Source organism: Callospermophilus lateralis, chromosome 6, assembly GCF_048772815.1.
Source record: "Callospermophilus lateralis isolate mCalLat2 chromosome 6, mCalLat2.hap1, whole genome shotgun sequence".
In the NCBI taxonomy this organism is placed as follows: domain Eukaryota; kingdom Metazoa; phylum Chordata; class Mammalia; order Rodentia; family Sciuridae; genus Callospermophilus; species Callospermophilus lateralis.
Genome location: NC_135310.1, coordinates 57,255,894 through 57,271,524, shown reverse-complemented (window position 1 = coordinate 57,271,524; position 15,631 = coordinate 57,255,894). Strand labels below are relative to the sequence as shown.

Genomic DNA, 15,631 nt, shown 5'->3' with positions numbered 1-15,631 from the left:
GGAAGGAAAGATACCTTACTATTACAATTTGTTCTTGGCAAAGGGACATACACCCCAACACATTCCTCCCTGCCACCAGAAACACACTCTCAGATCCTGCAGCCAGAGAAGATTAAGAGTCTGGCTACTGGGGCTGGGATTGTCGCTCAGTGGGTACATGTGAGGTCCTGGGTCGATCCTAAACACACATAAAAATAAATAAATGTATCGTGTCCAACTACTATATATATATATATATATATATATATATATATATATACATATTTTAAGAGTCTGGCTACTATAAATGGTCTTGAAGGACACATCAAATTTCATCACATGGAGAAGCAAGAGAAGAGAATTCCAGGACACAGAAAGAAAAGATGAAAAAATACAGAGGCTTGAGAATGTGTAGAGAAGGTAGAAGTCTCAGGTGGCCTTTTCTTTTCTATTTTCGAGTATGTTTTAGAATGTGTATAAAATATTAACATGTATGTATGCAATCTGAATATACATGGAATGGAGATGCATATTCAAGAATGCGTATTATAGTAATATACAAATATTGCGATGATTTAATGGAGAACATGGGCAAAAAAATTGACAACCACCAATGTAAGCAATGGACTCTCAGGTAAGCAACTGAATGACTGAATCAGAGCTCTGTTTTGCATGATGGTGTCCCCTCCAAAATTCATGTTGAAACTTAACCCCTGATGCAACAGTTTTAAGAAGGGTGACCTTCAGGAAGTGATTAAGTCATGGCAGTTCTGTCCACACGAATTTGCTCCCTTATAAAAGGACTCAGGTTGAAGGGAGTGCTCTCTTGCCCTTCCATCCCCTTTGCCATGTGAGGCCACTGCATTCATCTCCCCTGGAGGATGCACCATCAAAGCACTATCTGAGAAACAGAGAACAGACCATACCAGGTACCAGTCTGCCAGCATCTTGGACTTCACAGTCTCCAGAACCATATGACATGAATTTTTTCATGTTTAAAAATTACCCAGTCTAAAGTGTTTTTTCAGAGCAGCACAAACAGACCAAAGTAATCAGATCTGTGTCTCACAGATATCCTTGGAGCAATGCATAAGGTAGATTGCAGGGAGGAGCAACTAGAAGCAAAGAGGCAGAGCAAAAGAGGTATGGCTGTGGTCCCCATGAAGGGTGCTATGAGGATCTGAGCAAGGGCAACAGAGGAAATGAGGAGAAAAGGGACACAGGAAACTCTCCTGAAAGTAGCACCTAATAGACTTGTTTTCCAACTTGAAGGCATGGAAGAGTATGGGATTCTAAAACTTATCTTGGATAACTGAAGAACAGTGATACATTTTAAAAAATAAAGAATATTTCAATGAGAAGGGGGTAAATGATGAGTCTGGTTTTGGATCTGTTGAGTTTAAGGTGCCTGTGGAAGATATAAGCAGGGATGTCCATTAAAACAGTTGAAATTCCAAACTGGAGCTCAGTAGGGCCAGCCAAGCAAGCCCTCAGGTTCATAATCCATCTCCCCTCCTGTCCATACCTCCATTGATGCACCCAGAAAACATGGGAGCACCTCTGTACACCAGGTACCCTGAACATGGTCAGTGCCAAAGGGGTAGTTAACAAGCAGAGGCTGTTCCTGGGCTAATAGGGCAGAGCCCTGGTGCTGGCCACTGTTAGCACTAGCTCAGTCCTAGAGGCTCAGTCTTGATACTTCCCAGCTGGGTGGTGTGAGGCTGTCACTATTGGTAAGAACCCAAAGCCCAAGGTGTTTATTCTCACCCTTCTCACCGTGGACCACTGCATACTGCCTGCCCCACCAGGTGGGGCCAAGAATCTACTGGAAATCCTCAGTTGGGGTATCACTGAGTGGCATGTGGATAAGAAATTCACCTTCTAAACCCCCAGGATCACTGGTCTAAAGGTAAGGTGGCTCTCCCAAGGCTTCTGCCAGTGTGTGGGATGTCACCCATAATAGTGACAGGCCAGGGTCAAATTCAATTCACACCAACAAGTGTGTGGGTTTGAGTCATATAAGAAACACATTTTCACACCTCTCCATGCTCAGTCAGCACATCTTGTCCTCTCCTCAAGTTAAGGTGTCTTCACATACACAGGTTCTTATTAACAATGGGATTCAGGAATGCAGGACTTCTGTCCTAACCCTTGCACTGTCACTGATGCAGCGAGATATTTAACTCAGGGTGTCTCAGGCTCCAGGAAATGAAGCTTGTTAACCATTAAAATGTTTTAAAACATTTTAAAATTTGGGCCCTAATAATTATTGCCCATTTCAACAAGTTAATCTCTTAAGAACTGGAGGAAAAATCCAGGTTGACAGTTCAAGAAAACCTAATCAAAGTTGGATTAATAATTTTCACTTAAATAGAACCCATATCATCAAGAATCCCCCTTCCAGTTGGTGCACCCTTGAGTGAGGTAAGATACACAAAGAGACCTGACTCAGCTAGCAGAAGATCTGAGGTGCCAGACTAACAGCATCAGTACAACCCCTTTTGTTGGGGTTTATCAATTTTAGGGCTTTGTGAACTTGTACTGTGCAGGGAGGGGAGGGGCAGAAGTGAAGAGAGGGGATATAGAGAAATTCCAGCTGCCTTTTAAAAGGTATTTGGGGACATCAAGATTACTCCTCTGCTCTGGAGGAAAGTTGGAAGCTTTGTGAATCTCTTGGCTCTCTAGAGTGAGATTACAGGAATGTGACTGGCCTAAAATTCCAAGAATTGTTGGTAATTTGATAAGAGATAAGAGACCACTATGAGACAGGTTTACCATTGATAGTTGTTATGGTTTAGATATGAGGTGTCCCCCAAAAGCTCATGTGTGAGAAAATGTAAGAAAGTTCAGAGGTGAAATGATTGCCTTATGAGAACCTTAACCTAATCAGTGCATTAATCCACTTGAATGGATTAACTGGACAGTAACCGTAGGCAGGTAGCTATGGTTGGTGAAGATAGGGAACCAAGGGCGTACTTTGGAGTATATGTTTAGTCCTCGGTGAACTGAACATTCTCTCTGTTCCCTGGTTGCCATGTTCTGAGTCGCTTTCCTTCTCCACACTTTTCCACTATGATGTTCTGCCTCACCTCGGGCCCAAAGCAATAGAGTCAGCCGTCTATGGACTGAGACCTCTGAAACCATGAGTGCCAAATAAACTTTTCCTCCTCGAAAATTGTTCTTGTCAGTTCTTTTGGTCACAGCTGCACAAAAAGCTGACTACAACAGAAGTTTACAGGGAAGTAGCTGGAAACATCCAGATGAAATCTTTAGCACTTAAGACTGACTTGTTCCCCAACCCCAGTAACCCTCGTTCGCACCCAATGTGACTATGTTTGGAACTAGGCCCTTTAGGGAGGTAATTAAGATTGAATGAGGTCACAAGGTGGGGCCCTTATCCAATAGAACTGGAGCCTTAAAGAAGAGGAAGAGATAGTAGGAGATGCAGACTCAGAGAAGACGCCAGAAGGACCCAGCAAGAGAGTGGCCCTCTGCAAGCCAAGGAGATGGGCCCCAAAAAACCCTACTGACACCTTGATCTTGGACTTGCAGCCTCCAGAACTGTAAGAAGATAAATCTCTATGTTTATGGCAGCCCTAGAAAATGCCCATAAAAACTATGAATATGTTTTCTTCTTTAACATGGAAAACAGATCACTGTTTTTATCTTATAAACATACCATCAGAATACATGCAATGCATTGTTGTGAACTTGCTTGTTTTCCTTATTGCACATTGAGCTTCTTGGTGTTCCTCATTTTTCTTTCTGAATCCACTAACCCTTCCTACTCTCCCTGGCCCCACCATGTCTCCTCATTTTCAGATGTGTGTGTGTGTGTGTGTGTGTGTGTGTGTGTGTGTGTAAGCTTCCATCCTATCCTTGTCTCAGACACACACTGATCTACAGCACTCCAGTTGAGCTGGCACTGGCCCAAAGGCCCCATTCAAAAGACAACAGCCCTAAGTGACAGAAATGTCTTCTTCAATCCCACCCACTGAAAACCCCACCACTGATTTTCTATTCTAGATTGCTGAGAACAAGAGGACTGTGGAAAATTGAAGGGTGGCTCAAACATCTCCAGAACTAGAGTCACCAACAAGGATGTTTTTCTATAAGCTACTCTAAAAGTGAAGGATAACTGTCCCAGGTGACATTACAGGAAGGACTGTTGCCCAGGTTGGTCTCCAACTCCTCAGCAAATCCTCCTGCCTCAGCCTTCCAAATGCTGAGAGGTGCATGCCATCTTACTCAGCAAAAATAAACACACTTTTTATGAAACTTTTTCAGACTCATAAATTCAAATCACATATTTATTGTTAAAAATATAATTATATACTAACTATAAGCCAGGCGTAGAGGCACATACTATAATCCTAGCAGCTTGGGAGACTGAGGCAGGAGCATTGCAAGTTCAAAGCCAGTCTCAGCAACCTAGCAAAGCTCTGAAACCTGTCTCAAAAGAAAAAAATAAAAAACAGGGGCTGTGTCTCAGTGTTTAAGTGCCCCTGGTTTCAATCCCCAGAACTTTATATATATATATATATATAAATTAAACACATACTTATTTAAAACTAATACTTCTCCCTGAAAATGCCTACTTTTGATGATAACTATATACACTTTGGAGTGGGGATAGGGAGTAGGTTTTAGAATGATTATGGAGAAAAATATTTATCTCTCATTTCATTCCTTACCAAATGGATATCAACTATGTTTTATAGTGAGCCTTACCCTCCTTTTTAGGTAGTAAAATCCTTCTTTCTAAGGCATCAAAATAATACACAAAATTATAGAAAGAGTGCCACATGACCATGATATCAGTTCCTGCATTAAAAACTCCTCTAAACTGTGTGGCTCAGCTTATCTCTCCACTTTGTGCATCAGGAATTTAGGGAAAACGCAATGATGCAGTTTGGCATGTGTGTGGCATCCCGGGGGTGGTGGGCCTGGAGGGCGTACTCCAAGATGGGTTCTTTCTCTACCTGTCTGTCTCTCCTTCAGTGTCCCTCCTCCAAGATCTCCATGTGTGGCTTTGGTTTCTCACAGCATAGCAACCTCTGGGGAATTGCATTTCTTACGTGGTGGCTCAGGGATCCTTGATTAGTCAGGTGCTTGGGGAGGTGGGAGAAGGTAAAATGAATGACAGGGTAGAATGATGTATTCCACAGGTGCTCAACAGGGGCAATATCGTCCTTTTCAGAGGGTTCTTTTTTTTTTTTTTTTTGAAATGTATTGGTGATTGGCTTTATTGGGTACCATGTTAGAGGCACTAAGAGGGCAGAGACCAGGAATTTTGGCTGTCCTGTGATGAATGGAGCAGTGTGGCATGATAAACCATCGTCTGGCCATATAGAAAGACCTCATTTTTCTAAACCTAGGAATAACTTTATTTTGTGTATGAACATAGTATATGTCTTCATCTGTTTTCTGTTACTATAACAAAACACTTGAAGCTGAATAATTTCTAAAGAAGTTTAATTAGCTTAAATTTTGAGGCCCAGAAGTCCAAGATGGGGTAGCCTCATCTGTGCAGGCAGGCCCTCTAGTGAGGGGCTCCTTGGCTACAGCACATTGTGACAGTTGCATCATGGCAGGACCATGTGTGAGACGGACAGATCACATGGCAAGACAGGAAGTCTGAGAGATTCAGGGATCCATACTTGCTCTTTGTTTTTTTTTTCCCCCATATTTTTTTACTGGTGCATTATAATTGCGCATAATGGTGGCATTCATGGTTACATATTTGTACCAGGCTTCATCTTTTTACGAGGTTCACCATTTTTATAAGAACTTTCTCTACTGGCAATTTACTAGGGTCCCAAGAGAACTACTTTAATCCCTTCCAAGAGCAGCATCCCAATGACCTAATTGTCTTGCCCGAGGCCCGCTTCTTAAAGGTCCCAGTACCACAACACCCCCTCCTGCAGGACAAGCTCCCAGAACATGAAACTTTAGGGGACACACTGGAACCATAGTTAAACCATAGCAATGTATTTCTACTCAATTACAGACTTTGTGTTTTCAGAGATGCAATTAGTGTATACAATGAGAGAACACTCTTCTTTATTTTATGCAGAATTCCAAGAGTTATCATTTTGGAAAACCGTGTCACAGGAAGCTCCTGCTACCTGTTTTAGACTGCACTAGAAGGTACAGCTCCACTCGGAGCCCCTGGGAGCAACTATCAGCACCTGATCACATAAAATTAAACTCATATTTATTAAAATAATAGTTTTCCCTGAAAATGCATACTTTTTGATGGTAACAACTGTATATCCTTCAGCGTGGGGGTGGGGAGTAGGTTACTCTGGACATTATGGGGAGTGGGGAGTAGGTCACCTGCACCAGAAGGAGTTTAGGAATTACTTTGCTTTCATTCCCATTTATATTTCAATTAGACATCATATTAATTTTTTTTTCTTTTCTTTTTATACTGGGCATAGAATCAAGAGCTTCTTGTAAGCTAGGCAAGCATTCTATTACTGAGCTACACCCGCAGCCCTAATTTTTCTTAAATGACAGGTAGGGGCAGGTTATGTTATCTGGGAATTTCACCTCAGGGTTGTAAACAGGGTGTTAAAAATGTTAGTAATAAAAAAGGGAGGTTGAGTCTGACAGGACAGAGAGCCCACTGCTTTAAAAAAGAAAAGTTTGCTGTGGACCAAAAATGCCTTTTCAAGTGGAAACACCAGGGAATCATTTCCTTTCTGGAACCTGCTGGTCTTGGAACTGCCCAGTCTGGCTGAGCAGGAGCAGCTGGCTCTGAGGTATGAATGAGCTCTTTCTCCTCAGCCCTTGCAGGTGAAATCCCCAGTCCATTTCTCAAACTAGAAAAGACTTGGCAAACTTTATATGGCCATGTGGTTCTCAACAAGCTAGGTAGCAGAAGTCTCAGTTTCCCCATGTGTGTGATGGAGATAAAAACAAGCCTTCCCGTGTTGACTTCCTGTGCGCATCAAAAGGTATATTTAGCTTCCCCCAGCCTCCTTGGGTATAGGACACTCAATAAATGCAAACATGGATTTATTACCATTTGTATAGCACTTCAGGTTTACTAAGCCCTTCTCAATGTTGTTTCCTTTAAGAACCTGGGCACGGGGGCTACCAAGGAGATCCATCCCCAGGAAGGAAGAGAGGTTCCAGGAATTTCGGGGATGTCCCAGTACTGGCTCTGACCACACTGGTAGCCAATTAGCTGGCTTTTGGAATTGGAATCTATGTGGCTCCAGAAGGAGATGTATTCTGTGCAGTTCTGAGGATAAAGTGGGTCCTCAGAAGATATAGGTGCCAGAGAAGGAAGTTGGGGGAAGTACAGAAGCGAAAAGCTACTCTTGCTGACAACTGAAGCATCCTAATAATGGAAAGGTGGGGGCTTGACCTTGTCCTGGGAGGGATGCCTTCAAACCCATCTCACCTGGGAATCTGGGATTCACTTGTAGACCCTGCTCAGAGTGTAGGCTTTTGCTTTCATGTCTTTATTCAGTTATCAGATGCTTTACCCTCAAGGTCATCATTTTGGTCATTATTTTAACCTTTCAACTTCTACAGAGAGGTAATCTGTCTGGGGCTTATGTGGATCCATGGACCCCATATAAATTCTCCTTACCCTGCCCTAAACCTGTGTTCTCAGGGATGAGAAAGAGAACCTCTGAAAACTGGTAGTCAGTACACAAAACACATGAGCAGAACACAGGAAGTCTGCACCAAAGGGAGGCCTGGGTTTCCTTAGCTTTGTCCACGAAGCCACAAAACCTCACAATGTCCTCTGATAAAAAATCTATGAGGTCCTTGGTCCTACTAAAATTTGTTTCTCTTAAGGCATGAAAATGTCAAATATAGTCTTAAGAAGTAACCTGACCAATTTCAGAAATACATATATATAGTAAAAACTCAACTTAGCACTTGATCTCAAAAAAAAAGATTTGGGCTGTTTCCAGAGAAGTATGTATCAAACAAACCTTTTTAAGGTACTTTTTCCTCAGTCTGCTACGAGGACACTTTAAGTTTCTTATTCTTCATTGAGTTCATGCCAAATGACTAAAAGGGAGGGCAACAGAAAGGACCAGTCCTCTATGCTATCACATGTCACTGGTCCCCACACATTCTTATACACATCACACCCCAAATTGAGTTTCTGACTTCACATCCCTGGGGAGAGTTTATACTCACCTGGTCTCAATTAAAGCAACACACACTCATACAGCCTTTCACTCGGGGACCAATTAACCATTTCTACATCAGATGCTAACATAGTCCCCACCATACCATTTGCCCTCTTTATTTAAAATATTTAATATTCATTATGTTACAAATACTTATAACAAGGGCTATATTTTCACACTGTGGGTGGTGATTTGAGGCATTAGAACCAGTTTTCCCCCACTATTTCTGAGCTTTGTTTGTAATGTGCCAAAGTTATGTGTGTATATATGTGTATATACACACACACATATACACACATACACATACATATGCATACATACCTATGTGTATACATACATACATATACATACATATGGATATATATCCACTTGAAGCTTTTATGAAAATGATGTCTTAAAACTGATACATTCAGGGCTGGGGTTGTGGCTCAGTGGTAGAGCACTTGCCTGGCACATGTGAGGCACTGGGTTTGACTCTCAGCTCTACGTAAAAATAAATAAATAAATAAAACCAAGGTATTGTGTCTATCTACAACTAATTTATATATATATATATATATATATATATATATATATATATATATATATACACACACACACACACACACACACACACACACACACATTCAAATATGCTCAAGCACATTTTGGCATCTGAAAGGGAGAACTCCCAGCACAAGGGGCAACACACAAAAGACTGTTGGACTGACCCCTGCATCTCAAGGCAAACTCCCCTGGTGCAACAGTGGCAATAGCACAAACTAAACTTGCTCAGATATAACCAGTGACCACAGACTGCTCACGATTAAAACATGATGGACATCTGTTCCCATAACTCTGATCAATATAGCCAGCACTTTATCCAACAGTCTCTTTGGAATAAATAGCATGTATTAATAGCTGATTGATTAAAATTTTCACATCATCATCATTTCCTAACAATGGGGTTCTAGATCCTAAATTATTGTGGGGAAAAGAGGTCAGCCTCTTTTTTGAAAGGCCATGAGGAAAGAGAAGGATGCTTAGAGTATATAGAAGCTCAGAAATGGTTCCACCCAAAGGAATTGTTTGAGTCACATGATCTCCAAATTCTGGCTCCAAAACCAGAAGTACGAATGCCCCAGAACTGGCTTACACTTTGTGTTTTTCTCTTCAGTTCTTCCTTTCCTCATTCGCCAAGACAAGGGCTGCCTGTCAAAACAGGATGCAGATCCTGAGGCCAGCCCCAGGCCGGCTTGGAAGCTGTATCCAAGGCAGAACCTCAGACATAGCCCTCAGAGAACACACTGGGCTGGTGAGAGGGCTCAGGGCCTGGCTCTGGCCACCAAGGAAAAACACACTCCTGGTATTCAACCCTGGTTTTCTCATCATAGCAATAATGTCCCAGGATGACCTATGGATAAAAGATGAAGGAAAAGGAGGAAATATTTCCTTCAATGCCCAAAGAAAAGGATCCATAGATCTAGAAGCTGAGAGCCATATGCTCTTGTTAGCTATTATTGAATCCTTTCTAAAGTGCACCTGCAGATATGCGAAGGAAAGGAACTGTCAAATCCTCATTGGAAAGGAGAAGGAACAGTTCCCTCCACTGGGTTTTATTACAGTACCTCTTTGTTTGGTGACATTTTCCCTCCTGGACTTAGACTCAATTGGAGGGTCTAAGTCCTATTCTTTGCTTTGCCCAGCTCAGCATTTGTCCCCAAGTTTACCACCTACCTTAACAAAAGGCTGCCCATTTCTTTAATATTACTTCCAAGCCATCTGTTTCTGACTTGGAAGAATGAGGGCTTTGGGATCTAAATAATCAGCACAGGAAGAGAAAAGGGGCAAAGGTTTTTGTTACCAAATATTCAGTTCTCAAAAGTTGAGTCACCATCACAGGGCCAAGCAGACAACATCACCTTCTTTCAAAGTACAGCACTGACACTATTTTTCCCTGGCACATTAATGTTCTCATGACAGCCAACTCCATTCCTCTGCTTCTGTGTTGTGTGCCTTCTGGAGAAAGCAAGACCGCTCACTCCTCAGCCTTCCTCAAAGGCAGATGGCACCTGGCTGCAGGAAGGTGCAATCATTCTCGGAAATCAATAAGGGGGGAACCAAGCTCTGATCAATAACTACAGCTGCCAGAAAGAAAAAAAGCACACCTGCCCCTCCACAAACAAAAATTTAGGTACAGTGTGCCTGAGCTGGGGGAGGAAAGAGGAGTATATATAGTTTCACATCCCTGGATTCTACATAAAACTTAATTGATGTAACTGGTACAAACCATAGTAATCTCAGGGCAGTCTGCCATGTGGATCTGAGAATATACTCCCATGACTCCAGGGTGTCACACAGACTCAGTGGAATGACTTTTCAGCTTAATATAAAGTGAGGACTGCCACAGGGTGATAGATTCCTTTCTGCTTTCAAACAGTAGCCCAAGAAGCAATCATCCCAAGAAGCAATAGAGGTGTTTTATCTCCTCAGTGATGGTAAAGGGACCCTCCTGATTGCAAGCACTGATTTATTCCAGAATGCAGGAGTGCTGCTTGCTGCTGGTCTCTACCCCACCGGCCTGAAGGCAGGAACATTCTTGGTTCATGCCTCTGTCAGAACTGCCCGCCTAACCCAGCAGGAAGCCTTGTCACTAGTATCCCGTCCTGTCTTGGCTGAGAGAAGCAGGAGCCCCGCAAGACTAACGCTTGAAGAATCCAGTGACTTCTGTAAGGGTGATTTGCATCCCTTACCACTTGTCTGCCAGTCACTGGGGCCATGGGGCTGCCCCTCACGGCTGCCCATCAGTGACCAGCAGCACTGGAAAGCTGTGTGAGTGTATCTGTCTGTCTAAAAGGTCTGTATGGCACAGACTGCTCTGAAATGCCTCTTCAGACATTACTTGGTGTAAATCAGGGTAAACTCAATTCCAAACCGACTGGACACATCTAAAATGGCCCTCCCGCCCACAGCTCCTCTTCTCCGACACTCACTCTAAATCTCAGCATCTGACAAACCACGAGTGAGCGTTTGCAGAAATATGAGGGAACAAGTCCTTGCCAGAGCTGAAAACGAGATGAATGCGCCAACAATGGAAAACACTTAGCACCCCGTGGGCTGGCAGCCAGGGCACCGGACCTGGTGTGGGCGCACCAACAAACACAGGATTCACCACAGCGATTTAGAGCTGAGATTTATAGCAGGGACCAGAGTACTGCGCTCCTGCAGATGCAGAGGTTTTCAGAGAAAAGGTAGAATAGGAAAAATGAAGAAAGAAAGTGACAGATTCAAATGCAAACCAAATATTCTGAGCTACTCTTTTGAGCTCAGAAATTTTACCGTGATTTGGGTGATTTCAATGGTCTTTGAACCACATTGGGAAATGTCACAATGGATGTTTGAATTAAAATCCAGAGGGTTTGCCAAAGGACCAATTGTTAAAAATTGGCAGCACTCCAGAAAACTTGCCAGGCTGCATACTGCCCGAGGCTCAGAGAATTGCTAATTCCAGAGAAAGTTAATTATCACCTTATTGATAAAGGGGTAATTTTTAAAGCTTGTGGTGTAGCTTTTGTGACTCATTAATTAAAATTTAGGGTAATTTACTAGACACCCTGGTGGCTTCTGTTACATTATATTTGTACCAAAGTATTTGATTTTTCTCCCAAGAGTGTTTCAAATCCCCCTGGCCCCTCCTTACCTGTTGTCTGTCTTAGAAGGAAAAAAAAATAAAAAACGTGTAAATCTCAAACTAGCCTTTCAGGAGATGGCAGAGTTAAGAAATAAGATGTCTGAGGATGCATTTTTTAAAATCTCCTTCTTAGAAATGTCAAATTTGCCCACCAATAGAAAGAAGCTTGTGTGCTCACACCCAAGGAGACTGCTTTCACAAACACCATCCCCAAAAACATTAGGCTAGAATTTATGTTTCTTGATGATCAGATTGCAAGAGGGTCTTTCTTCATTTCCTTTCTCCCTCCATCCCCAAATAAAATCTCAGGGATCAGTGAGAGAAGTAAACTGGAGGTACTAGGAATTCTGAAGCCCTCAGCCCATGAAGGGGCAGTGTCCCCTCAACTGAGTTTCAGGACTTGTGGGGCACAGGGACAGTACACTCAGCTACCTGTGATGCTGAGGTTTCCAAGAGCACTGACTTGGGAGGGAAAAAATATCCCAAGGAAATTTACAGGGACCCTATGAACAACACATCTGAGCTTTACCCACCACCTCCGTCCTGACCAAAAGTTACAAGGGATGCACCTCCGTGTGTGTCATGTGCCCTGGGGTCATGCAAAATTGTCAACAGACCTATGAAATGTTCTAAACTTTAACTCCCCAGATTTACAATGTAAAGGTTATTCCTGTCTGAGCATTTCTTATTATGATTTCAGAGAACTTCAGTTATGTTTCCTTAAACTTATTGAAGTAATTGAGATCTAGAAATGAGATTAAATAAAAGCCACCACATTAGAAGAGGTTTGAAGCAATCTGTTTGTGATTTTCCCATTCTTAAGAGTTTTTAAAAATTTTAAATTTCTGTCCTTATCCTTTCGGAGTATTGCCTGATTTTTTGGTTTTTTTTTTTTTTTTTTTGGTCATTAGCACATCTTATTGAACATTTTAATAGTCATCACTTTTTTGAATTTTCATGCCAAAAGTTCTGAGGGCAAGGTCACTGTATCTGGCTCCTTTCCCAGCAGCTGATCAGCTCAGCTTACCTGCTGCTAGAGGCGAGCAACGACCCCCACCCGGGGACCTAGCACCAGAAAGTGAAACTGCTTAGCTGGTTTCGTTGGGCGAAAACACACCACCAAAGGCAAACACCCTAGGAAAGAAATGCACTTTTGTTTCTTTTATTGTTTTTTTGTCTTGTTATTACTGTTCTTTGGCTTTCTCTCTTTTGCAACAAAATAAAAAGTAATTTGGGTGCCACAGGAGAGAAATTTAAACATGTCACACATAAAAGAACTGAGTTTTTGTGGGATCTGCACTTTTTAAAATAATCCCATAAATCAAACAGACTGATCAATTTATCAAACCGAACACAGAGTCCCTCCACATACACAATTTAAAGAGTTAAAGAAAATGCATTTATATTTTTTTAACAATATGTCACAAATGTGTTTAAAAGGTAGATTTTGAAGCCACCAAACAACTTCTCTAAAACAGGGGTTCTATATTAACATTTTGAGTTTTGACAATCACTCGGTACTATTCAAACAATCCCTGTTTTCAAGATAGTTCTACCAAGCAACACAACATGAGTCCCACGCAAATACTGCTCTATGAGTGCCTTTATATTTTTTATACTTTTATGATTTTATTCCATATATTCTATCTTCAAAAAACAGTCTCAAGAAAAAAAAAAAAAAAAAACAACTATGTCCCTAACTCTTCAAAAATTGTTTCTGTGGTCGGAAAGGAAGAAAAAACAGTGCACAACAAACACCTCAATTCTGAAGCGCCTGGATGACTTTCTCAAGAACCACAGTGCCTGAGACAACTAAAAAGCCACTTTCTCAGAAAGCTGATTTTTTAATCCTTTTGAGAACTGTCATAGAATCCAGAGGTAACACGACCAACCACTCTCATTTACTGTCACAGATAGTGAGAAAACTTTGATCAAACACATCAGTTTCTGGTAAAATTATTTACTCTGCAGCCGCATCTTATGCTCCCCGGCAGGTCCTGTCCTGCCAGCAAGAGACACAGAGAGGAACCTCAGGCTCCAGAGGGAACATATGGAGACCAGGTCAGGTCACACAGTGCTCCACCTGGGAAGGAGGTGACTTTGTACTTGAACTTGGGAAAACTATTCCTAACACTCCACGGTCATCTGGACTAAAACCAGCAACCAGCAATAAACACTATTCTCATCTGTGACTGGTAGATTAGGAAAAACCAACACAAAGACAACGCGGAATATTCCATCCGGGATGTTCAAGATAAAAATCAATTTAAAAACAACACTTTGACTGTTCATAGTTCACCAATTTTAATAATCAAATTTTAGGTAGATATTTTCATCTCAGGACACACTATAATTTTTTTTAATTAAAAAAGCAGAGCAAAGAAAAATTATTGCGGAAAAAAAAGGTAGCCAGTTATTTGAGTTCACATTTGGAATAAAAATAACTTTCTATATATTTAAATGCAGAGTTAAAACGTAGTGAATGTGTATACATCCAAAATTTATAAACTATATGCCACATCTTTCTTCCTGGGTCCTGGTTAAGAAAGCAAACATTGATTTTGAAAAGGAGGAACTGAAGTTTACCTGCTGGACTCTGTGGTTTTAGTGCAGGACACCGTGCATTGCCATAGGGGCAGGCTTGCAACCCAGGAAAAACTAGAATAGGTCTTCTGTCATGCTGACAGCTAGAAGAGAAGGATCCCGTGTCAACGACACACCCTCCAATTGTGCATCTCCCTTACCTACAGCTTGTTCACCAGAGCCCTGATCAGGGTGTTGACCAGGCCGGGAGTGTTGACTCAGAAGACAGATGACTTTCGGCACATGCGAACAGAGTATTGCAAAAGCTGTCTTCCACCCGTGTGCTAGTAGCTCACAGTAAGTCTCCAGCAGCCCTGCTCTCCGGCTGCAAACATCTCATTAGACTAATGCATTCAGCACAGGCAGAACACTCGATTTACCATAGCTACAGCAATGAATTTCCATTACGATGACAGCTTCAACCACATCATGTCCGGAAAACCAGCCAACCACTGGCTTTTAAAGAACACACACATTTTACATGCAGAAAACGAGGCCTGTGTGTGTGCCTGTGTGTGTTTCATGTTTCCTTCCTCTTAGCAGCCCAACTAAGAGAAATGTGCAATGTAGCTTTTTGTCGACACGAGCTGCAAGGTAATGACACTTCTGCTTCTTTGGTAGTTACGTCCTTGTAATAACCTGAATTATGTCACAATTGTCAGAATGGGTGTTTCCAACATTTCAGTTTTCATTACCCCTCCTCTGTTGCCATAGAAACCAGACTGTAACATCATCTCTTTGTCCCAGTCCTGCAGCAGTGAGGGCCAACACTGGGCTTATAAGATAGGGGTGATCTGACAGAGTGAATATTTGACTTCAGACAAAAAAAAAAGGAAAATGTTCCAACAACATCATCGTTCAGGGGAGCCCGAGTGTTCATCACGAAGTGAGCCTGTGCAGGTGAACACACCATGGCTGTACATATTAACTCTGCAGCTGCCCAAAACACCTGTGTACAGGTCATTAACACTGAGCCTTGACTTTGGCTCCAGACCTGTGTGTGTAAGTACATAAGTGTTTCCACACTCCCAAATATGTTTGCAGCCTGTGTAGGGTGGATGTCCCTTCTACAAAAAAAAGGGCTTAGAAGATAGCCATGCTGCCTTCTCTGGGACAAATCAGTTTATACTGGTGAAGGGACTTGTTCTTGTTTCCTTTTGCAGAATACAGCAAGGCTCCCCCATTGCTCATTTCATTCTCTCAGGGTACTGAGGTATTCACAAGTATTTCCTACAAG

At 42.1% G+C, this 15,631-nt stretch overlaps 1 protein-coding gene across 1 annotated transcript in view; it reads right to left on the bottom strand.

Annotated features, from left to right (window-relative positions):
- Scml4 (Scm polycomb group protein like 4) overlaps positions 1-14,623 on the bottom strand; it is a 101,563-nt gene extending 86,940 nt beyond the window's left edge. Inside the window, exon 1 of the mRNA XM_076859880.2 lies at positions 14,556-14,623. The gene's annotated coding sequence lies outside the window, so the exon portion shown is untranslated. The remainder of the gene's footprint in view (positions 1-14,555) is intronic.
- Positions 14,624-15,631: the final 1,008 nt, after the last annotated feature.